This window comes from Grus americana, chromosome 8 (genome assembly GCF_028858705.1).
Source record: "Grus americana isolate bGruAme1 chromosome 8, bGruAme1.mat, whole genome shotgun sequence".
In the NCBI taxonomy this organism is placed as follows: Eukaryota; Metazoa; Chordata; class Aves; order Gruiformes; family Gruidae; genus Grus; species Grus americana.
In genome coordinates this window covers 23,757,392-23,781,470 of record NC_072859.1, presented here as the reverse complement: position 1 = coordinate 23,781,470, position 24,079 = coordinate 23,757,392, and the positions used below count along the sequence as shown (strand labels likewise).

At 44.8% G+C, this 24,079-nt stretch overlaps 1 protein-coding gene across 22 annotated transcripts in view; it reads right to left on the bottom strand.

Annotated features, from left to right (window-relative positions):
* PTPRF (protein tyrosine phosphatase receptor type F) overlaps positions 1–23,340 on the bottom strand; it is a 388,339-nt gene extending 364,999 nt beyond the window's left edge. For 15 of the 22 annotated variants that reach the window (XM_054833255.1, XM_054833251.1, XM_054833262.1 and 12 more), the window contains exon 1: positions 22,947–23,102. The gene's annotated coding sequence lies outside the window, so the exon portion shown is untranslated. Of the gene's footprint in view, positions 1–22,946; positions 23,103–23,200 lie in introns of those variants that run through there. The other 7 variants (XM_054833252.1, XM_054833259.1, XM_054833257.1 and 4 more) reach the window with 5 other exon arrangements.
* Positions 23,341–24,079: the final 739 nt, after the last annotated feature.

The window sequence follows — 24,079 nt, the reverse complement described above, 5'->3', positions numbered from 1 at the left end:
TCATATACCGAAACTTTGAAAGTATCTCTCAAGGATGCAGGAAGTTTTCTTATATATTCTCTTACTTAAAAATTTTAGTTCATGATGCAGAACAGGAGTAAAACGTGTGTTCTTGAAATCTGTGGATGATACTAAATTTAGAAGTTGCAAGCCCTAGTGAGGACAGAGAAAGTTGAGAAGCAGGCAATTAAAAATAAGGTTCTCCTTGGGAAAGTGCAGCGAAGACATCCAACAGGAAAATAATCTGAAAGAAATATTCAGTGGGAGTGACAAACTGAGGAGCCAACAAATTCTTACAAGGTTTGCAGTGTGATCTGGTAGCAAGAAAGATTAATGAAACCTTGGCTGCACATGCAAAAAAAAAGGCCACATCAAGCAAGAGAGAAGCAACAGCTAAACATGCCCACTTTGGGCAGCAAGCAATATAGAAATAAAAAATAATCACAGAAGTCTGCAGTATTAAAATGGATGCAAATACCACTGGAAAGAAACAGGTCTTACTCAGACTAGTATGTAGTAGTAGGTGGACATGCTTAAAGAGAAAGAAAAATAGGGATAAGTGTCTGAAAGCTTCCTTGTAACAACCTCTCTACAGCCCCAATATTACAACCAGACCCACGAGAGAGACTTAAATGACCATTTAAGAAGAGTTCACTCACACAAATGAGATTAGTAGTGGAAAGCTGAAGACGTGCTGAAGGGTCTCCCGCAGGAAATACCACGGGCTTGTTCTGCAAACACCTTTGCATGGACCTGGCAAGGCAGGAATATAAATAGTGCAAAGCAACTCTACACCAGGGCGAAACAATGAGTCTGGATAGCTCAAGTTGATTGAAGGTCACGAATTGCTCAGCAAATGATTAGGTAAATATTTATTTTCTTCCAAGCACAATTTTCATAACAGAAATGTATTGAGGAAGAGGAAGGTAAACCTCCTCTTGTTTGTAGAACACACGAGCAGTAAACAAAGAAAAGAAATACCATACTTGCGGTGTTAAAAATTGTGAGAGGGGTTTTTTTTCAGATTTTTTTAATTAACTGTTGTATCTTAATGTAACATGTATTTCTAGCTTTCTTTAACAAAAGCAAAGAAACACAACACTAGTGGTACTGCACCTCCCGGCGGGTGGCTGGCTTTGAAGTTCACTCATCACTGGGACAGAGAGGCTGAAAAACCAAGCAGGCACGAAACCTCCTCCTCCTGCAGTGTCAAGGATCTGTCCTCTCCATGCAAAATCCACATTCTTCCTTGCACAGCTCAAACACTGATACATAAACATGAATGCCAAAGAATTGCTCAAAACAGAATACTATCCTCGCTTTTAGTATCGGGCACGTCACAACATTTTGTCTACCTAGGTGTAAACTTTATAAGGCAAGAGCTCTGGTTTTCTTCCGTTGCTGTAGCATACCAAGTTCGGTCAAGTTTTTTTAAGGAAAAATGTAGACGATAACTGAAAGTCAAACTATCCGAGCTGCTGCGTCTGCTCTGTTTTCCCATTCCTTTCTGCAGTGCTTGACTAGCCAGCCCGCGTACAGCCAGCCTGTCTTCCCACAGTACGGATCATTTCATGAGCATGCATAATTCAGAGAACAACACTGCAAGCATATTTAGATACTGAGATTTTAGAACTTGGTAACACCAGAACTTTTAAATAACTTTGCCAAGTGGTGTTTATTGAACACTTCTATTGCAACACAACAGAAGTTGTGCCCTCAGTTTGGCACAAACGGTGCCGCAATCCAGTGATCTCGTGGCTGGTGATTTTCTCAAATACAAGATGGTTTTCCGGTTACTGCTGCACAAGAGGGACGTACACAAGGGTTGCAACTTTGCCAGAAATATTCCAGTTTCCACTGAGAATTAGCTTAGACATTAGTTCTAAATATATTATTTTGAACTGTGAATTAAACCAAAGATTTTAAAGACATATGTATTTTCTCCTACCGACATACCAATTTAAAGACCAGTTTGCTGCCTGCAATCACAAAAATCAGGAATTTTTTTTTCTTTTTATATTTTCATCCAAACTTTTTAATAATAGCTGCAGGTAAGGTAAATCTGTACAACTCCATTTTGTCATTTGTGGACCAACGACACTAACTATCTGACACATGGGTTTTCAAGATGGCCATAGCAAGGTATTAACCACACATATTTAACTTCTCGGTTTTCTCCTGTCATTTCTGCTCAATCATCACTTGCTCCAACAGTTTTTGAGGGGGCAACTGCAGCTTCAGTTCTGCCTGGCACATTGAGTTTTCGCCATCACATTTCCCAAGGTTAAACCTCAAGGTTTAAAAACAGTTTTTCCCTCTGAGGTGACCTTCGGCAATCGCCCCAGTTCTGAGAAATGAATGAAGTGTTCCCAAAACAAAGCAGATTTTAGTAGTAAATTGTAGCTAAAAAGAACTTAGGTGACCTGCTTTAGAGACAGAGACTGCTAAAAATACTGCTGGCTGGGCAAGACTTTTGGGCAGACTTTTGGTATCATGGTAATTGGGTAATTCCTCCCGGATTAACAATATAAAAGATTTTTGCTTACCATTTAAAACATTTTCTTTTAATGGTATAAAACTAGCAAGTAAGGGTACAGAGACATTTTAATGCAGTAATTAACACAGGATATAGGATTGATTTTAAGGGACCTGACCCAACGTCCACACAAGTCAAAGGGAATCTCTGCACCAACTCAGTGGAAATCACACCAGATACCAATAATCATCTAAATATTAAAATCCATTACAGTTACACCTGCAGATAAAAAGCCTGTCAAATAGTCGACACAATCTGCCAGTTTCCCACAGGAAGGCTTAATCCCATGACTAATTTTTACTTGTATAGCACTCTATGAAGTGCACTTCGCTGATCTTGCAGAGATGCAGAAGATGCTCAGCCTCAGAAGGTTCTACAAGCAAGGCAGGATCAGCCTTGAAGCCCACCCAGCCACCACCCACCTGTTCCAGAGACACTGAGGGGCTTGGGGAAAGATGCAAGAACCTCCAACAGAGACAATACTGTCTACTTCAGTTTAAACTTCATCCTAGTCTTTTAACAGTTTGGGATTGCTCAAAAAAAAAAAAAAAGTGAAGTACAGCACTCTTTCTTCTTTAAATGTTTTCACAAATCCCAATATAAGTATCTAACCCTCTTTAAACTTTAAAAACTGGCCTCCCATACAAATGCCTGCTAAGGTCTTCCTGCACACACCATAAAAAGGAGTTTCTTTTCACCCATCTCAAACTGACTGATTTCAAAGTGTTTCAAATTTCCTTTCTATCTCAACACAAGAACAGTCTCCTGACCTATATTCCCTAAATAATTTATTACATTCTAGACTTCTTATGCCCCTTCTGATTTGCCTTTTTTTGATGCGAAACAGTTCAGCTTCATGTGAAATCTTCCCAGCCACAGACTATTATTGTCCACCTTTCCTAGCATCTCTTAATTCCTTATGTAAAGGTCCCAAATAAAATTCAAATAATATTTTAGTATTTACTTACAGACTATTACTGGAGCTTGAGATCTGAAGAACTTCTGTTTCAACAGAAGCATTTTGACCAATTTGGAGGTATAGCAAATTATATTTTTATTACTTTAAAAATTAGTAACATTGATTGAATTACCCTGAGTCAGTCTTCTATATTGATAAGATCAGAAAGTTACCCAGGGAGCAGTTTCAGACAGATTAAACTGCTCCACGTGGCTTAAGACATTGCTTATATTGTTGCTTGCAACATGTATTTGCAAGCATTTCAAGTACTATAAATATTTTGCATCATGCTGTGAATGAGTCAAATGCTGTTTTCCAGACTAAAATAAAGAAATATACAGTGTTTCACTTCCCGAAGCAGTCTTTGCAGCAAATCATTAGCAGCTACAAATAGCCTTTGGAATGAGCAATACAGGTGGAAAGGGGCAGCTGTGAAACCCTGTGTGCAAGCGCTGCGGCGGCAACTCCACAGATCAGGGAAAGGAACATACCTGATGGAGAACCTGTGAGCCAGAACATAACTACCAACACAAGATACCAGACACGTAGCCCACAATTATGCTCACAAGCTGGGCAACCACAAAGCACTCCGGAGGAGAGAGCAGAGACCTCCTTAGATGTACCAGTGCTGATTCTGCACACACATGCACAAAGGCACAGTGTAAGGGGCTGGAGTACACCTTCCAACCCTGGTCCCCCCAGAAAGGCACAGTGTAAGGGGCTGGAGTACACCTTCCAACCCTGGTCCCCCCAGAAAGGCACAGTGTAAGGGGCTGGAGTACACCTTCCAACCCTGGTCCCCCCAGAAAGGCACAGTGTAAGGGGCTGGAGTACACCTTCCAACCCTGGTCCCCCCAGCAAGCCCAGGACAACAAATGATCACACATGGTCTGCACATCTTCAGGGACTCCACTCACAGGCAAGTAGTCTCTGTTCCCACCTTTAAGCAGAAGTCAAAACAGTCATTTGAACTGCAGGTGTCTGCAAGCAGTGTGACATGCACACACAACTCCAAGGGTCCCAGAAGTCGTGTATTTCAGGGGAATAGAGATTCAGCACAGCCCTGCTGAGCGCAGCCTCGTACCAAGGCACTCTGCCAGCAGCTCTGTGTCCAGGATGGGGCAAGGGGCAAGCAGAGCTCTCACCAGCTACTCTTCAGCATCATGAGAAACACCCCTGCACCAAACACGGGCAGAGAATGTCCTCCCAACCACATCACTTGGGTTGCTGCTTCCCAACACAGCCCCTAAGCAGGTGCTGTTGTCCACTGTGAGAGCTGCCGCGTATTGCTGCTCTGGAGCTCTATGCCACCAGGACAACCAACCCTGAGGTTCACCCACAGGGTCTGGCTGCCCACCCAAGCAAAGCCCTCCTGATGTCTTGGGTACACCAGGAAGCTTCTGTTCTGAAGCACAAGGTACACAAAGGAAAACAGGTTCATCGGTCTGTTCCAACCTGGTCTTGAGGAGAGAGAGGCTTAGGACAAGTCCTAATCTGGAGAGAAGGCTGACTCTCCTCCAGGTGCAGACCTCTCCCAGGCTCCCAGCTAAGGAGTTTTCTGCTTGAGGCCACAATCTCCATGGGGTAACCCTGAGCACAACACTTCACAGAGATACAGCATGACCAAAGCCAAGTCGACCAGCACGAACAGAGGAACACCTTTAACCGTATCCAGTGGGACCTGAGGACCACGAGGCAAGCACAGACCCACCCACAGAGCCCTGGCAGGCTGATAACCACCGCCGGGCAAACTGTCACCAAGCTCAAGGAAATGCCAGTTTCTTCCATGCACCCCAGGGACTGCGGACCATTAAACACGTTTGGAAAACGTCCAAAATACCACAGTGATCATGAAAGAACAAAGATCTCATCAGAAATCTGTTCAAATCTGCCCTCAATAAAATGCAGGTAAAGGTTTGGATTTGTTATTTCTGGCAGTGCACCAAGGAGTAAAATAAAGAAGGCTACCGGGCAACATGGAAGAAATGACTGTATTGCAAGTCACTCATCACAAACCAGTTCCCCAGATGAAGAAATGAGCCAGTGCAAATCCCAGGTAAAAATCAAGTTGAGAACCCATGACTGATGCCTAAGCACGCCCTGACTCCAGGCCACATCCCCTGCAAAAAGTAACTCCTGATAGGGCGGTTGTGGGAGAAGTTCAAGGAGCTAAACAGTTGTCAAAGTCACAGTACGACCCGCTCCCCTAAATGAATAGTTTAAATTTTGCAAAGCTTTTGTGACTATGACCAATATAATTTTAAAAAAATGTGCATCAAGAGAATTTTATTTGCCACCACTCAACAAATTTCCATTTATGTAGCCTGCTTTACCTATCCACAATCCTAACACATACCAGCCAACAGCTAAACCAAATGTGCTCTTTTTCTACAGTCATCTTCTATCATCAGTCCTGCCTATATTCATACTGACATTTTCAAAATCCGTCATAAAAGTTACAAATGTTTCTCACATAATAGAACACTTTCCTCCATAAACTACACAGTAATAGAATTAAGCTTTAAAGAAGAAATAAGATTAGGATTTGAAACAACATTTTAGTAAAGACTTTAAAAGCTAGGACACCAGAAAAAGAAGTTGAGGAAAATAAGTGAATTATTTAATAGCATCACTCCAGAAGGAGCTTTACTGCGTAACTGTACTGAATAGAGGAGCTATTAATGATCTTCAGCTAGTTAGACACACTGAATTAGCACTGGTTTAAAAATTAATTGTAAAGCTTTCTGGGAAAAAAAAACAAAACAACAAATTCTAAATTTGTGAGAATCTAATACACTACAGTAGTGTTGAAAAGTAGGCCATAGATATGCTTATTTACACAGCCTTGCAAAAGCAGGGAAATTTTCTAGTCCTGTAGGAAGTGCTACTGACCTGCCTGTACTAAAATGATAATGGAAAAAAGTCTACATGACATTTCGCTGGCCTGTCCACAAAAGAAAAATTATTTTGACATGTAGCACTAGACAGAAGCAGTAGAGCAAATCTCTTTCGAAATAGGTAAGGTAGAAAGATCTACCTAGAAAGATGAAGATATTTGCAGAATAGTTGGAAGTCATTAATTTTGTATTATATTTTTAAAAAGTAAACACATTTTTTCCATCAATCTTGACTGTTAGTTCTCTTAGAAGAATTCAAACACAAATTGTTATCCTCCACCGTTATTGCTCATAGATGTCTAAGACGTTCACAAGGTAACTCCCTTCAACTAAAAGCAGATCTCTCTTAATTTTGTATAGCGGCCTTTTTTTGCTTCTTATCCAATAAAAATAGAAAGCCCTGAAGATCACAGCTTCTCACAGCCTTGTGGGGGTCTGATGGCGAAAGGAGGCGGCCTAAGGCACGATTCATCTGTTTTTTAAACAAACAGGCACATTTGCAAACATTGCTCTTTTGCACACACTAATAACGTGTTAAGACCTTGATCAGCATTTTGTACACAAAAGCTCTCATTCTAACAGAACAGAAAACAATTCACTTTCACAGAAGCAGTTGGCTTTCGCTACTTGCCGGGCAAGCACCATCTCCACACTATCACCCGCAGAAGCCAAGGAAGAAACTGCTCCCGCTCTAATTCCCATCACCTTCCCTTTCTCAAGTCCTTTTTGAGAAACACTTCCTAACCCTCCTCTCAATGCCAAAGTTGGTAAATAACTTCTGCCCACCTGCACATGTAGGTGCCCTCTTCACTCCAGAGCACCCCAAGACTACCAGGGCAGGTAACGACACCGATTAGGTGTTTCTGCTGGCAAGGAGAGTCACAGTCTCTACCACGCTGTGGGAGGTAGCTCCACACTTACATCAGCAGCGATCTGGTTTTGCAAGGGAGGTTACCACGGCTGCAAAAGGGACTGCTCGTGCCTGTTTGGGCACTGCTGCCATTTACCCCATGCTGGCATCAAACCCTCGAGCGCCATTTGCAATCTACTTAAGCTCACTAAAAAACTGTGAAGACTGCACAGAATTTGACAGTTTTGTATTATTGAGCTGGAGCCTTCCGCAAGTTGCTTTAACAATCACCAAAGTCACTGTAAGCAAGGGAAAAGGGGTGGGCTGTGCCCTGGGACATCTGAGTTACCTCATGGCTTGCCAGTGGTGAACAGGAGAATGCCTGGCTCCCTTCTCTCAGGCCATGCAGTCCCATCCCCTTGGGCATTCGCTGTACCTGCGAACTGCGTTAATCCACTAACTAGCAGAAAGTTTTCCAGCTGTTCCCTTCACCTCCCTAAAGTTATTTTTCTGCTGCTTCAGTGAAATGGCCCAACACCAAAGTAGCATAAGGTAAGCCACAGCAACCGGGAACTGGAATGGGAAAGCAGCAACTCCCCCTTGTTGCTTTCACCTTTTGCCAGCTGCAGTTTATCTATTCATTGCTCTTGCTCAAAAATAAGTTCCTCGGAAAAGGCTTCACTGCAGAGGGCTTGCCCTATGTTAAGCAAACTGGGGACACAAAGTTCACAGAGTTCATGGCAAAGCAGAGGACACAAACGTAAAAATGGATGTGCTGGGTCACAGCACAGGTCCTGCCAGCCTAATACCCCGTCTCCAACACAGCCTGTAAGCACAAGGCTAGAGAAAAGCACTTCCACCAAGCACCTTTGTAGCCTTCAATACTTTCACTTAGGATTCCTTAGACTGGCTGATTTGTCCACTGAGTAGTCCCCAGAAGACCTCTTTCGGGAGTTCCACAGCCTTACTGACCCTGTGTGAAGAACCACTTCCTCCTCTCAGGGCCTGAACCTGACTCCTCCAAAGTTTAGTTGACTTTCCCTTGCTCTTACACTGGGAGATGAAATAGCTAAATCCTCTTCAAGCTACTCATGATTTCAGACCTCTGTCACATCCTTTTTCAACCACCCCCTTCCCAGTCATTTGTCACGTGGAAGCCATTCCAGATCTCTAACGACTCATGTTGCGTTTCTCCACGCTTCTAGCTGCTCTATATTCTTCCTGAGATGAAAGGAAGGGGAGATGAAACAGTATCTAACATATGGACAAACCATGGATTTAGACATGGCATAATAATGCTCTGTATCTTATTCTTTACTTTCATAGCATTTCATAAGATTTGATATGCTTTCTTTGATCATTACTAAGCACAGAGCTGATGGTTTGATGGAACTACTGTCAGTCTCAAGATCCCACCCTGAATGCTGACAGTTAACCTGGAGTCCATCACTTTGTACAAAAAGTTCAGACAGTTTCCTGCTACCAATGCAAATCATCTCACATTTATCTACACCAAATGCAGACATCACACACGTTACCCTTTTAAGCAGTACCAGGGACCTAGAAAACATGTCACATTCTTTGAGTTAAAATCTGCAAGTTACGTGGATCACTGAAAACAAGCCAGCAATAATAAGAAATCCTGTACGTGGGACAAAAAAGTTGCTGAAGCACTCAACTGCAGAGAGCGTGTAGGATAGAGCAGTCCTACGAAGGGGGCTGCACACATAACAAGGAGTTCCTTTGGGCTTTGATCTTTTAGCTATTTGAAACCACACAAAAGTTGAATGGAAGAGGTACAAGATCCCAAAGGAATCAGATTCCCCACTTCTCTGCGGCAAGCTTCTAAAGTTCCCTTTTTATGACCACCTTCACCAAAATAAATAAATCGCTTCTAAGTAAAAAAAAAAAAAAAAAAAATGTAAACCAAGGCATTTCCACTCAATTCCTTTCATGTCTTTCCACCGCCTCGTCTAGAGTCACATGCTCAGTCCTGACCTTTCCAGATTCTCCTCTCTGCCTCACCACACTTATTCAGACTATCAAATTCATTTAGTGAAACCATCCTATCCTTTCACACTTGACTCTTTTCACAGACAAGCAGTTCATTTTCATGCAGACCCACTTTTAACTTCAAAAGGTTGCTTTGTATCTCAGCTTCTGATGTCCCTTGTTTAAAACACTTTCAAATACGGATCTGAAAAGCGTTGTAGCTGGGAACTCTCGGCATCTTCTCCGTCCCTCCTCAAAAAAAAAAAAAAAATATCCACTGTTAAACAAAGTGAGAGGCCACACGTCCACCCAGGATTTCTGTAGCTTGTCAGCAGCTCTCATAGCCAGCCCGTGCACATCCAAGGTCACGGCCAGTGCTCAGAAAACTGAGCCCGCGGCTGCCAGGCTGGATCAGTCTCCTAGAGCTACCTTCACAGTGACGCTTGCCTTTACCTCAAAACTCCTCTGAAGTCATTCATTTCCACTTAACCCACACTGGTTACAGCAAGACAACCCTCCTGAGAAGGTCTCACAGCGCCAGAAGGCAGCGTGACAACCTGACGAACACCCAGCATCATCCCCTCCAGCAGCTCCGCACCCCAACCAACGCAACAGTGCAAACCCCTCTGCCACGCCATTAACGGAGAAGCCACCCTGCAAACACATTCGCTCCTCACAAAAGACAGCACTGCAAAACCAAGCGGTGCAAGTTATTCCACACCGAGCCAAACTACCTTGTTTTCCTTTCTGATGGCTCAGACAACTGCATTTCCCCAGGCAGCACAGAGCAACACCGCGCTGCCCTCCTTTACCAGCAGCACCCAACACCCACAGCACAGCCGATACCGAGCGATGAACCCTCTGGTCCATAAAAAGCACTTTTTACCAATTCAGAGATGCTGTAGCTATCATGCAAAAACAATTTAATTAATTAACAAGATTATATGCAAACACATAAAGCAATTAGGTGAAAAGATACAGCAGAAAGTCTGCCAAACTTACACCTTTTAAGCACACCTAGAAACTACGTTTGTGTCACAGCAAACTACCATAAAAACTAATGTAATGGCTCTATTAATCAAAACATTTTTCACTTTGAGACCACAAATACAGGAGAATACTTGTTCATAGCTCAGTTCAGAATCAAAGTTTAAGAACCGTTTTTGATTTAAAATATTTATAACTCAGTAATTTCGGGTGAGAAAACCATACTGAAAAAGAGTTGTACATTACACTAAATTTCTCATTAATATTCCTCCGAAACATTTGAGTGTCCAAAAACTGACTTTTAAGTCAATTATACACAATTTGGACACTCCAAAGTCAGGAATTCAGAGCTGAATCCCGTCTAGTCACTCACAAAACCTGTATGATGAAAACACATTATAATCATGCTCTTTTCTTGCCAGAATAGACAAAAAGCTACTATCAGCATTTTTAAAACCACATTTGAATCCCAAGAGTGTTTGGGGTTTTTTTGTACTAGCTTTTTCTCCCATAAAACTTATTAACCATACTTCTACTAGAACAGCTTCAGCAATGCATCCCGAAATGCACCAAGTTAAAATTGTAGCAGCCATTTCCTCCTTAATTTCCTCAGATTTTGGTGAGGACAGGAATTTTACCTAGTCATGATATAGAGAGTTACCACAGATCTTCAGAAAAAGGGCAAGACTGCTTCAGCATAAACACCTGCTCCCCTCCTCTTGAATCTAAATTAAAATACAACAACTGAAAGCATCACTGGTTTTACATAAATTTTGCTTTCTTCCAGTAGACACTGCATCAAAACCACAGCAGTTAAAAAGTTACAAAGTCAAAACAATTTTCCAGCTGGCGGCAACATCCATTGAAAAACAAGACCGGTGCAAAATAAAACCATGTCTTTTGTATTAAAATACTGGTCAAGCTGCTGACAAGGAGACAAATGAGCTTTTAAACCATTAGTGTACACTCATATAAAATTAATAACGATTCTATAGAAAGAAATTTGGATAACCGTGATATGCCTCTTCCAGTGCAATACTTCATTTTGATTTTTTGAGAAGTTATTAAAATTGGACCATCACGGCTTGCTGGAATTTCACTTATTCATTATTGCAATGTGCAGTTAATGCAGGAGATGAGATTAGGTTTTGACAAGTCTTTTACACTTCTCAGGGCAGCATTGCTATTTCTGCTTAGGTTAGTAACTTTATCTACCAGCTAACCTTTATGGTGTTGACAATCCACAATTAACAATTTTCTCCCCTGCCTCCAACCCCCTCCCCTCTGCAGCGGATGCTGCCGCAGCGACTCACATCCCCAGCTCCTCCCGGGACCCCGGTTCAGCAACACCCCCAAATGCAGCCGCCGTGCCCCCCACGCACGGCTCCCTTTCGGGATCGCACAAGACTTGGCAGGAGCGGCAAAAGGGAGTAAACTCCAAATGGAGGAGGCCATCACCTAACGAAACATGACTAACGGGACTGCTGACTGTCCAAATATTTAACTGCTCTCGAATGTTGCGGGTCAGGTGGGTTAATCAAATAAACTTGCATATCCAGAGGGGATTGCCTGTTGTTTGTGTTTTCTTTAAGTCCTTACCTGACTCTGAAAAACTACAAAGCTCTGAGCAACCATGAATACTTGCATACAAAACCCAACAAAGCAGACATCAACAGTTTTCCATCATGAGCTGCAAACATGGGAAAGTTCTTCCAAAAGAAATACTTTTGCTGAATAACATGACAACTCTCTTCAGCACACAAAGGCAGCACGCGCTGATGGGAATTGACAACACCTACACCAGGTACCTGGAAATACAACCCATGTCATAGCACACAACCACACCGTAAGTGGGAATCTAACACACATTGTCTCTCGCAGACTTAACCATTAAAAATTACCAGAATAAGAAAACACCAATACGGATGGACAAAACAGATGGAAAGTATTTTCAGTGTACAACAATGGAAATGAAAATAAATCTAGGATTAAAATATAGCTTAGTTTCACTGATTTCTAATAGCATTTGTCTCCATTCAACAAGAATTTATGCACCATTTCAACCTGATAAGAATTTAATTCTAGGTAATAAAGCTTTACAAATTGAATTCAAAGGAAAAAAAAACAGCATTTCCCAATTATTTCCAGAGCTCCACAACTACTGATTTCAACTAAAGGAACAGGGAAAGCTGCCACTACAAAAGCAGAGCAGACATACGACCCCTGGATACAGTGGCACTAGCAGACAGCTATAATAAAAATCAATATTAATTTCGCACACTTCTGTTTTGAAAATAAAGCAATGAAATTCCCTCGTTCCCACCTGCCAAAGGGACACAACTCAGACCGACTTCGTCAGAGAATTTCTAAAGTCTTTCTACAGGCATGTAATGGATTCCAAGACTGAACACGCACTGAATGTTCAGTGAACCAAATAATTTTTAATAGATTCCTCAGGGGAATTTATTTTATATTTTTAAATCACTCCAAGACCTTGGAATGACAACCTGATTCAGAGGAAAAGAAAGGCTAATGTTCCTGGGGTGGGGTATTGTGTTTCTTTCAGGGTTTTTCTGAAAGAGGAACAGTTGTGACCCACTACAATTTCTTGCTGTGTATTTCAGAAATGTCTTCATTTCTACAAACCTCAAACTTATAAAATCACTTTTGAAAACATACACTGAACAATGTTAAAGATCCTCCTTGCAGAAGTAATACATCGGCAACTACAGAAAGTTGATCTAACAAAAATTTGGGAGGAATTAAAAATCGGAACGAGACAGCTCACCTCCTTCAGCTCTGGGTGCAGAAAGGTAGGCACAGACAGCGTTAACAAAACCATCAGGCCCAGATTTGAAACCCAAAAGTAGCAGAAATTAGACCAGTTTGTAGATTTCGGATTAGCCTCCCTTTCCCCCACCAAACCAATGCCCACCTCATTAGCAAGGCCCCTACGATGCAACAGCAGATTCAGCACGAGAAGCAACTGTCCCTTTGAAGAGGAAATTTTTCCAGTTGTATGATTAATCACACAGGAAAACAAGACGAGGAGCCTCAAGCGCTGCCGTCGTTAGCGTGATTTCAGCAGGCTTAGGCAGAGTGCGATGGAGGAAAAGCCTCAGACAATGAGCCCTTTCATACACCAGAAACAAAACCTACCGTTAATCACACCAGCGATTCAGTTTCTTCCACTAATTCCTAATCAGACATCAACAAATAAAGCGAAACACTTATTCTTGTTTTAATTCTGTGAAATAAACACAAGTGAATGGAAGTGCTCAGCCCACACTGTAAAAACGCCATCACCCCTCTGCCTTCTGATGAACGGGGAGCTGCGAGATGCGTGAAGGGTTGGGAAGGGAGCTCTTCCATAAAATCCGTCCACGGAGAAGTCCAGAGCAGAAGATTTAGAGGAGTGCTGCATTAACAAGCGAGAGAAACTTCAAAGCCAAGAGACGAACTCAGTCAAAACCCTTCTCCATACAAAAGAGACCTTGAACCACAGTCATTAGAAAAAACATCTGGTGCGCTGCTTTGATTTTCAACATTAGTCATTGGACAGAAACAAAATATCTTTTTTTTTTTTCCCCAAAGCAGCAAATAATTGCAAATCCACTTCTACATATAACCTATCATTTATCACCTCATCAGTGACTGCTTGAGTCTGATGGAATTAAACACTCAAGTCAGGCAGTTTTTGTTAAAAGCAATAATTACATTGTTACTAGAATATACAAATAGGTAATAAAAAACAAAACCAAATCTGCCTAGCAATATTTTTTATGCACTCACAGAAATATTACCAGACTAGAAGCAAGCAACATTATAATAATTAAAAAAAAAAAATCCACTTCCACCAAAGTATAGCTACTTCTAATTTAAAACTTCACCCACAGGCAAAAATACATAAATGATTAGCATTATAGTGTTTATTTTAATTACACTGTGCAACAAGGCTCCAAGAGGCTGTTAACTCACTTCAGATACGAAGAAAGCCAGTATCTGAGAGCTCATCCCTACGCAGTTGTGTCAGACCATCCTATCACCTAAATGCCAAACCCAATACGTCTGCGTTTTTTGTAACATCCAAAACCAACATACAATAGAGGTATCTGAAAAAACAAACAAACAAACAAAAAACCCAAACCACCCAGGAGGTCAGGAGATCCTTCACCTGTTCCTTGTAGACAATGTTTAAGAGCATCAAAAAATCACTGGTCCTCAAAGCACAACTCTTCGAAGTTTAAGAAGGAAAAAAAACCCTCTCTAATTCAAACTTACATTTACAAATGCTTTCCAGTAGCATAACTGATATGCAAGGTATTCTTTAACACCATACAATTCATGGTGCCTGTCCTGAACACCTAATGATCTAAACAAACAAAATACAATTCATTATTTCTAGTGTATTAAAGCTGGTTTTTGTCACTGCAGTCAAGTTGCTGATCCCAGTAATTCCACGCAAGTACTTTTAAGACAAAGGTTTGCCCATCTATCTAGATGGTTTTGGCCAATGAAGAAGCCTTTGATCACTCTTTAGTAAAATACTTTTCTTAGAAGATGCCCAGCTTCCTGACACCGGGACGGGGGAATCACTAGAAGAACACGACAGCCTGCTGCCACGTAACCCTTCAGAACTCTCCCTTTTTATAATTGCACTTACTCCTTCCACAGACATAAGCAAGAGATTGGCACTGAGGTATTAGAGCAGCACACTTTATTATGTTGTTTACAAAGAAGAAGCTTCAGGTAAGAAACATAGTAGGGAGCCGAGCACAATTATCAGAGGCAGCAGCTTGCTCCTACAGAGCTGCCGGAGTTTTCTCACCGAGGCACACGTGTTACACTTCTGTGCGTTTCTCCCGCACACAGGTGAGAGCTGCCCCTTGCCATCATTCACGGCCTCAGCTGCAGACCCAGACAGCCAGGAAGGTCAGCAGCAAAGAGAGAAAAACAAAGTGTGATGCTCGCTGGCAGGAGGTAGGCATCTCTGTGCAAAGGACAGTACCTGCCCACTCAAACGCAGGGGCAGTGAGAGCCCACACTCACTTCAGTCTCATCCCAAATCCAGCTCTGAATAACAGCAGCTAAAATCATGGCTATGATACAGGCTTCCACGAGCTCTCCCTGTCTTGACCTGTCTGGGTGAAGAAGTAGGATCTGGTACTACAGACCTGTGCTAAAACGGACGCCCTGCCACGGGACAGACTTCGAGAAATTAGGCTAATAGAAAGGCTATTCTAAAATGCCTTTTTTTGAGTCAAAAGACCCCAAACAGGTACTCTATCATAACACTACGCCAAAGTATAAAGTGTAGTTTTACAGGCTCCAAAGATGTAGCAGAATCCAGAGAAAATTCAAACCAACAAGAGCAGCACCTCTGCTAGCAACAGTCTTCAATCTCACAAGTACATTGAAGGTGACAAACTTTCCTTCAAAAGTTTGTAATTCTCCCTTCGTGCCAAGAGGCAGAATTAAAGCAGTACCTCTACAATCTGCCAAAATACTTGTCTCCCTAGCTGTGATTCTTCAAGTTTGCACTTATTAATTGGAAGCTACCCATGAATAAGGCTATACTGAGGAGACAGTCGATATCTAAAAATGCACATTCAAAAATGCATGCTTCCTCCTCAGGTTAAATAGTAAAAATTGTACTTGTAAACGTCTATGTACTAATGCAGAGATTAGAATACATAAGACTGTAAAGGAATTTTGGCAGTGCCCAAGTACAGTCTCAACAAAACCAATGAGAATATATATTACAAAATTATTTCCACGCCTTCTAGTTCATAGGTTTAAGAGACTCATTTTCATTGTTTATGGTAATTATGTTTTATATTTCACTGAACTTTGACATGGAAAATGTATTATTGGATTTTGTGTGCATCTTCTAGTCAATTTGCATAAACTTGCAAATTCTGTATTACAAGTAGTTAAAATACAACGGACAGTACATTCATAAATTACAGGTTTTTCCTTAAGAGAATTATTATTGATTCTGCAACAACTAAACCTTTGATCAAATTTGGCGAAACAAATGTTACTTAAGATATAAACAAACATAACTCCATTGTATTTGAAGAAAACAGTAGTTTATAAAAAGGCAACATCACCAGCCAAAAACACAGTCACTTTTTCCTTCTTTTCCCCCATCTTATGTCTTCCAAGTACATAACACCTCAACATCATCTTAATATATTGTGTCCAAAAGGATCCTTTTTACCTCTTCTATGGTTCTGCTTCAAGGTAAAAGATGAGAAGCACAACATCTGCCAGGTTAAAAAAAAAAATTTTGAAATACATACCCTAAAATCCAAACACTAGACTAGCCTTTTTTATACTTCTCAGATCTAATTGGCTTTCCCAATTAACAATCCTATCAAAATACATAGAATCATTTAGGTTGGAAAAGACCTTCAAGATCGTCAAGTCCGACCATTAACCTAACACTGCCAGGTCCACCACTAAACCATGTCCCTGAGCACCACATCTACACATCTTTTAAACACCTCCAAGGATGGTGACTCCACCACTTCCCTGGGCAGCCTGTTCCACTGCTTGACAACCCTTTCTGTGAAGACATTTTTCCTAATATCCAACCTAAACCTCCCCTGGTGCAACTTGAGGTCGTTTCCTCTTGTCCTGTCACTTGTTATTTGGGAGAAGAGACTGACATCCACCTTGCTGCAAGCTCCCTTCAGGTAGTTGTAGAGAGCAAGGTGGTCTCCCCTCAGCCTCCTGTTCTCCAGGCTAAACAACCCCAGTTCCCTCAGCCGCTCCTCATCAGACTTGTGCTCCAGACCCTTCACCAGCTTTCTTGCTCTTTGTTGGTGCAGAAAATCTAACCTGCTGATATAACAATTACCAAAACTCCTCCAGAAAAAAGAGCCACACAATCATCCTGTTCCATCCCTACTCACAAAACCCTCTAGAAAAATAACGGCTTTTCCAAAACACTGTAAGACTTAATTTTGTGAGGAAGTTTAACTGAAGAATCAAGTACCATCCCATGAATAGCTTCCCGCTCCTGAAGAGAGAAGAGAAATTACAAAGGACAAGTGCCCGGCTGCCTTCAGCAGCGAGGATGACACACAAGAGAAGAATCCATACACTGGAGGGATAAAAAAGCAACCGCACTATGCGGATCTCATAAAATAGAACAGATGTGATCCTCTGAATACACACATGCAATTCAGTGTCAAACACTACACTTGCAGGAAGGAAAAAAAAATAACAAGGAAGAGAGGCCTATGAAGCCAATAGATAATTCGTTGCCACGGTCAAGCACACGCATGTTTTGTTTGGTTTCAAGCAATGACGGGATTTCCAGCACTGATTTTCAAAGAGCAATGCCACATGCCCAGCCTTCACATTTTTTTCCCTCTGTTCAATTTCATCTGACAACTCCGAACTATAAACTTCTTGTGCCAACCTAAATAATTCCTCTCTTTCTCAGTAAGGCTGGAAGAAAGTACTTACCCACTTGCCAGCTGCAGCTGAAATTTTGTGCCAAGAAATAAATGTCTTTTGGGCAGGTTGTAAACTGGAAGCTTCTATGCCTGCTGAAGGACAAGAATAAGAGTGGACTACCCTATCGCTTCCCAGATTAATGGTATTGCTGTATTTCATCTACACAGTGGATTGCACTTAATGAAAGCACCCAAACAGAGCTACTTCCTCCGAGTACCAAGCCCAGGTATTAGGAGATGCTTTTCACGTACATTGCTCCCGTCCTCTGCTCCAAAAATCCTAACTTATTTCTGTATTTTTGATCTTTAGGAACATTCTCAGATAAGAGAGTCCTTGAATTGAAGGAGCAAGACCTGTTTCATCCTTTTTTTTTTTTCCAGTAAGGCACAGGTGTATATACACTGTGTGCATGCTGACATTAAACAGCAAGTGCTCCAGCTTCCCTTCCTCAGCCTCTTTTCACAGCCCGAGGAGGCTTTGACCTTCCTAGAGAGTAAAAACACTCGCAGGCACTGGTCACTACAGCTCTCCTGACCACCACAAGGCAAAGACCAATGATGTGCACGACATCTTCCCCACAGCCCAGAAAGACAATTAACAGAGAGCAGAAGGGATAGGGTTTGTGGCAAAATAGATTACAATCAAATTAGAAATTAAAAGAAGAGGTTGTGAAGGGTTTAAAGTCTTCCACCTAGGGCTGAGCGGATATCAGGTTCCTTAGCTTTGCAGGCTAGGCTTCCCCACGGGTGTTTCGTCAGGCACCCTGGCATCCACAGACATACAGGCGAGACACACAACGTACCAGCACAAGACCTTGATACCTCCACTCCACCATCTTCCCTACCCTCCCCTTCCCTGTCCTCCTGCCAGCTTGCACAGGCTTCCCAGCTACAGGATGTTACTGTCTGTTTACACATCCTGGGTTTTTTGCAGGGGGCTCTCCAAAGCTCTATGAAGCTTCTCATAATAAATCACTATCACAAAGTCAAAGGCACAAATAAAACCTGTGTTGTTGTAGTGAAAAGCGGTCTTTTCCTCTTTAACCTACAATCATGGGCACCTTTCCCATGCTGAACATCATCCCGTTTGCATTTTGGCAGTGACCTGAATTTTATACTCACACAAATATTGCCAAAATTCTGAAATGCCAGTTAGAAACTCAACTAATACAAATTTGTAAAGATGACTACATATACTGCTAAAAAAACAAATACCCTCTCCTACAGAAAAAAGAAACAGAACGAATGTTAGTAAATGCACACAAACAAATCACGATGACGTACATTAAAAGAAACAAATGTCTCAAGGCATGCATCAGTACCATGAACTTGGTTTTTAATATACAGAGTAGTTACATCTCTATCATCTTCACAAATAGAGCCAAGCAGTGCTTGTTCCCTTTGCTCATTAAAGCTCTACAACTGGTGCCTCCTGTATGCCCACATGTACCATTTCATTAAGCTCACTTGACATTAGATGAAGAAAGAGTACAAGAAAATTGCATATTCCCTGCCTAAAGTAAACTTGTCATTTAAACCTTGTGTATAGATAGAATTTGATATAGCACTGGCACAGTGAGTCATTCGTCAGTTTTAGAGTTTGCACGACAGTATTCTTACATATGTTTTGCAATACTTTCCAGTTAGCTACCACCCCATGTAATTATAAGTTTTTACTGGAAAGGAAGCATGCATTTTGGATTTGAACACTGCACTAAGATCTGTAGAAACAAAGCTTACTTCTATGGTCAGATATTGAGCAAAAGTAAATCTATGTAAGGAGCCTTCACAAACTGTATGAAAGGTGAAAGTCAAGACATTGCTTTTAAAAGAGAGTAACAATGATGGTATCACAAATACTTCTCAATCAATTCTTCCAAACATAAACATAAGCGACTCACATGTCAGATTTCTTCAAAAGCTGTTTCTTAGCTACATAAGTTAAAAATGCATTTATTCAAAACACTATATAAAACATCCAGTAGTTACTACGAGTGCTTTACTTGAAAATAATAGGTGATTTTACATCCTTCTATACTGGGGTGAGATAACACATTACAAATTTTCCCTACTGTCTTACCTTCACCTTTTATTTTTAAGTTGCAAAACAGGCATGAGTAATTTAACTCTCAGCCCTGGCTTCTAAAAGGCACTGAAAAAACCACTGAAACAGAAAGGTTTGTCCTGGTTAACACTACCAACAAGATCAGCTCAGACTCTCGCCTGCTGGCATTCAGCTCACTCCAGTGCTTTATGGGGAACTTTGCAATTCTTCAAATGGTGCAAGTCCCAGCTTTAATTTGCACACAGCCACATGTTCACTGCTCGGGTAAACCTCTTTAGTCAGTTTTTTAAAGCTGGTTATTATTATTATTCTTTTCTACTACTAAATTCACGTCAAATGGATCTACTGAAATCTAGATCTCCTGCTATCTGATAAAAAGCTGGAGAGAAGCACCCTTTGCACAATTAAAGTTAGCTGGTTAAGACTCAAGAACAGGCAGCAACAACTGTGGGTTTTTTCCTCCCAATTGCATATACTATGACCTACAAGAAACATTTTCTGCTTAAAAGTAATACTTAAATGGCGATCTATGGCTCATCGTTATCACAAGAATTGCACTTACTTGACAGTCTGCTATTAGCCAACTCCATTATCGCTATTTGCAGTTTTTAAATGTACAGATTCAGAAGTAACTGTACAAAGCCTCCATTACAAGTGGATTTATGGAAAGCCACAGCAATAATCATCCTCATTAAGCATATCTTCCCACAGCCCTGCATTATGTGGACACAAAGAGGAAAACATTTCTTCTCCGTTACCCACAAGCTTAGATCTTTCTCCTTATAATCACAAGCTTTGACTGTCTTCTCTGCTTTTGCCAATGACAGTTATCTCAGGTTCCCAAGAGCAGGACTTAGTTTAAAAAAAAAAAAAAATAATACCTGCACACCTCTCAACCCACAACCAAATGCAGACACAATGTAGGATGGCGTCTACTTTGATTTTCCAGAAACTGACATTTTCACTGGCAACGTGCATGAGAACAAAATGTTGTCTGTGGCTTCCACTATTTTGCAAACAGCCCCAACCAGTATTTATCCAAGACATTTATGGACACATACATGCAAAGAAAAGGGCAGATGGCAATATTTGTAACTAAGCTGAATTATAAAAATCTCTTGAGCTGAAGTGATGCATTAACTCTTTGGCCATAAGCTGTTTTAACCCCTTCACACGTGTGGTCGTGCTGCATCCTATTTCGACAACCAGGACGCATGCCAGTGACGTAGGCTAAGAAACTTGCACGTTAAGATGGTCGGTTAAAGGCAGAACCTGAGAGCTTAAATAATTCCACACTGTCGCCCACCACACATTCAGATCACAAACCGGCCGTTTTGCCACGCGGATTTTACTTCTCACTTTCAAAGTTCAGACTGCTGATCGTGCGCTTCAACGTATGGATATCTATTACTCCTACGTCCTCAGCCCCACAGCGAACCACCATGGCAGAAATAATAAAATCAGGATTAAAGTACACTCGCTCCCTCCATAAAACCGTTCTCGTGAGCCACGCATTTCCTGCATTATCTTAAGGAGTGCAATGGACTTTATTTAAAAAGCTGTTTTTAAAGCCACACTGGCAGGCTTGGAACAATCACCCAGTAACCAGACAGAGAGATAAGTCATTTGCAGCACAGGACCCCAGTAATCTCAAATTAAATTTGTCATTTCTCTAACATTTACCTTGAAAAATGAACAAAGGTAGTTATACAAGCAGCATAAGGAAACTCTATTTGCTCGCCGTCCCTGCTCAAGTTAGCTGCCTTCAGAGATCTCTAACCCAGCAAATATTCAACGTAACTTACGTCTGAAGCTTTGATTATCCAGTTATCTTCAGACTAAATCACTTTTTATAGCTCAATTCTACACTTGACAAGAGAACATTTTATTTGATACCGACAATACAGCTTCATTTGGTTACATCTGAAATAAATACAAAACTCCAAAACGCTTTAAAACAGCTGCCCCAGTCAGTCTCCTGGAAACAGAGCACATCTTTTCCACACAAGAGGTCTGCGGGAACAGATCTTTGTTTAACAGAGCGGAAATACTTTCTTTCATTAAATTTAATTTACGCCAGGTATTTGAACTGCTTGAAGTTGGGTCTTAAAACAGTTTCTGGGTGCCGAAACCACCGGAAAAGCAAACACACCCGTTTGCAGCATTCGCCTTCAGCTTCAACTCCCGCTCGCCGCAGGCTGCCTGCGCCCACCCCAGCGCCCCTCCACGCGAGCCCGGCACTCCCGGGTGTCCCGCGGGGGAGAACCGCCCGCCCCTCCGGGCACCCCCCGGGGCTCCCGACCAGGCAGGCCGCCCAACAGGTTGCGGAGGCGGCTGCGGGACAGGAGCTGGCCCCGGGGAGGCTGAAGCCGCGATCCCCCGGGAGGACGGGCAGGGGAGAAGAGGGTGAACTCCGCCCCCCCCCGGCCCCGGTACTGGGAGCCCGCACCCCGCGCTCAGCGGCGGAGCTCCCCGCCCGCTCCCGCCGGGGACCCTTTGTTCTCGCCACCCAAGACGCCGCCGCCCGGCGGCCCCGCGCTCTCCCAGGCGGCGGCTCGCCCCACCGGGGGGGGAGTGAAGGCGCGATCTGCCGCCCCCCGCCGCCCGGCCCGCGCCCCGCTGCAGCGCCCTCCCTCCTCCCGGCGCGGAACGGCCAGCACCAGCCGCGGGGAAACGCTTCGGGCCGTTGCCGATCGCCTCGCGCCTCCCCGCGCGGCGGAGGCACCGCGCCCGGGACGCCCCGCGGCGCTGCGCCCCGTGGGACACGGTACCCACCCCACCCTCCCAATCCACCGAGGGAGCACCGCCCGCCGGGGCTGCCCCGAGCGCCGCAGCCCGCCGGGAAGGTCACGCCGCGGCGGCGAGCCCCGCGCCCCCGGCACCGCGGCGCGGCGCCGGCAGGTGCCTGGCTGCTCCCCGCCGACCCGAGGAGGCCCCGCGGGACGCAGCCGGTGGCCACCGGCCACCGCGTGGCGGCCCCGGCGGGTGGGGGGGGGGGGGCCGGTACCGCACGACGGCCCCCGCGGAGCACGCGGGGCGGCGGCGGGGCCGAGGCGGGCGTAGGGGCCGGCGCTCGGGGGCGACGATCCGCGGGGCTCAACAGGCGGCGGAGTTTGGCGGCTCCCCGGGAGACGGTTCCGCAGCGCCGGGAGCGGGGCTGAGGGGGAAAAGCACCGCGGCCGAGCCACTTACCGAGGCTCCGGGGCTCCGCCGCCCGCATGCTGCCTCCGGACGCCGCGCGAGAACCCGCTCCTTTCCCTCCGACCGCCCAGCGGCTCCGCTCCCTCAGCTTCAGCCGCCGCCGCCGCCGCCGCGCGGGACCGCGCTCCGCGCGCGCCTCCGCCGCCAGCCCGCCCCCGCCGGGGCCGCGCGCCGCTCCCGCCCCGCCGCCAGCCAGCCCGCCCCGCCGCCGCCGCCGCGCCGCCACCTGCCGCCCGCGGGCTCACCTGGGCTGGGCTGGGCCCCCGCTGCCGCGCTCGGCCCCGCGGGGAAGCACGGCGCTGCTCCCGGCCGAACCCTCCCGCTCCACCGCAGCCTCCGCTCCGCTGCGCTGCCGCCCGCCCCTGCCCGCCGAGTCGGCCCGCAGCCGGCGGGCAGGGCCCGCCCCGGCCAGGTGTGGGCGGGGGCGGGCGGAGGGGGGGGGCGGCCTGGCGGGGCGGGGGAGGGCGCGGCCCGGGGCGGGCGCTCGCGCGGCGCCGCCGGAAGGACCCGGCCTGGCAGCCGGGGGGCCCCGCGCCGCCCCCGCCGCCCCCGCCGCCCTCCCCCGCCGGCGCGGGAGCGGCCGCCCGAGGGCCCGCGGGAGAGGGCCGGGGCCCCGCCGTGCCTCGGAGGGACGTCCCTTTGCCCGCGCCCCGGTCCCTCCGCTCGTAAACCCGGGTCGCTGTGCCGGTTGGGTGTCGGTGAGAGCCGAGGTGGCCCGGGGGCCGCCGGCGGGAGGTGGAACCGGTAGGTGCAAGGAGCGTCCGTCGGCAGGCGGACCGAAGCCCTCCCCACCCCCCCCGCGGGGGTCTCCCCGTCTGTGGCAGCGGCGGGTGAGCGCCACGCTGAGACCTGTTGCGATTTATGATGGGTTTGAGTGTTGCGGCTGCTCGGAGTTGTTTCAGCCCATGCAATCAGTGAGCGCGCTGCTGCTTCAGCTGCTTAATTACTCCAGTGCTTTCTTCTTCCCCGTCCAGCGCCCTGACTTAAGAAATACCCAAACTGAAGACGATTTTCTGCGGCCTCTTTAGATGGCGGAGGGGTTAAGGTAGTCAACTGCACGGGTTGTGTTGGTGCTCTTTGGCTCGTTGCCCAACCCTTCCTAGGCGCTGGGTTTGCGTCAGTGC